Source organism: Propithecus coquereli, unplaced genomic scaffold (assembly GCF_000956105.1).
Source record: "Propithecus coquereli isolate 6110/MARCELLA unplaced genomic scaffold, Pcoq_1.0 Scaffold83, whole genome shotgun sequence".
Lineage (NCBI taxonomy): Eukaryota > Metazoa > Chordata > Mammalia > Primates > Indriidae > Propithecus > Propithecus coquereli.
In genome coordinates this window covers 3,455,867-3,456,421 of record NW_012154507.1, presented here as the reverse complement: position 1 = coordinate 3,456,421, position 555 = coordinate 3,455,867, and the positions used below count along the sequence as shown (strand labels likewise).

Sequence of the window (555 nt, the reverse complement as noted above, 5' to 3'; positions counted from 1 at the left end):
TGGGGACTTATATATACCCAGATTGGTCCTATACAGGTAACTGTTGAATCTGGTTAATGGGAACATGGAATTTTATTGCACTAGTCTTTCTATTATGTTTGAAATTTTCCAAAAAAGAAATATGAAAATTTCCATAGTAAAAAGTTAAAAAAAAAAAGAGAGAGATAGAAAGAGTGATACTACTACACAAACAACAGAATACTAAACTTAAAACTAAAAGTGCCAAGTGTTGGCAAGGATGTGAAACAACTAAAACTCTCATATACTGTTGGGAGCAAAAATTGGTGCATCCACTTTGGGAAACTATAGGTCAGTATCTAGTACTGGTAAGTTGAACATGAGTATACCCTATGATCCTGCAATTCTACTCCTTGATACACTTTAATAGAAATGCATGCATATGTGCACCAAAAAATGTTGATAGCAGTATTGTAATAGCAAAAAAAAAAAAAAAAAAAAAGGCAACAAAACAAATGTCAACCAATAGCAGAACAGATAAACAAACTGTGGTATGTTTGTATAGTGGAACAATGTATAACAATGAAAATAAACGAA

The 555-nt window shown here is 31.5% G+C and overlaps 1 protein-coding gene across 2 annotated transcripts in view; it reads right to left on the bottom strand.

Moving 5' to 3' along the window:
- Window positions 1-555, bottom strand: part of GCH1 (GTP cyclohydrolase 1) — a 57,878-nt gene that overhangs the window by 22,281 nt on the left and 35,042 nt on the right. The window lies entirely within an intron of this gene.